We start from the raw sequence: 227 nt of genomic DNA on the forward strand, positions 1-227 counted from the left end.
GAAGGGCTGCAAACAATGGGAGCTCTGTGTGTATTTGTACTTTGGAGGAACTCTGCCAGGACATGGAGAAAGGAAAACACTAGAGGTCCCCCTGCAGAATGAAGTTTTTTAGGCTCTCTGCTCCATCCAGCTGCTCTCCAGGCTGTCGGCCTCGGCGAGGAGGATTGGGGAGAATTTGGAATATGGGAATTCTGGAAATGCTGAGAGCTCTGCCCCTGTCCCAGGGA

This window comes from Geospiza fortis, unplaced genomic scaffold (genome assembly GCF_000277835.1).
Source record: "Geospiza fortis unplaced genomic scaffold, GeoFor_1.0 scaffold23, whole genome shotgun sequence".
NCBI classification, from domain to species: Eukaryota; Metazoa; Chordata; class Aves; order Passeriformes; family Thraupidae; genus Geospiza; species Geospiza fortis.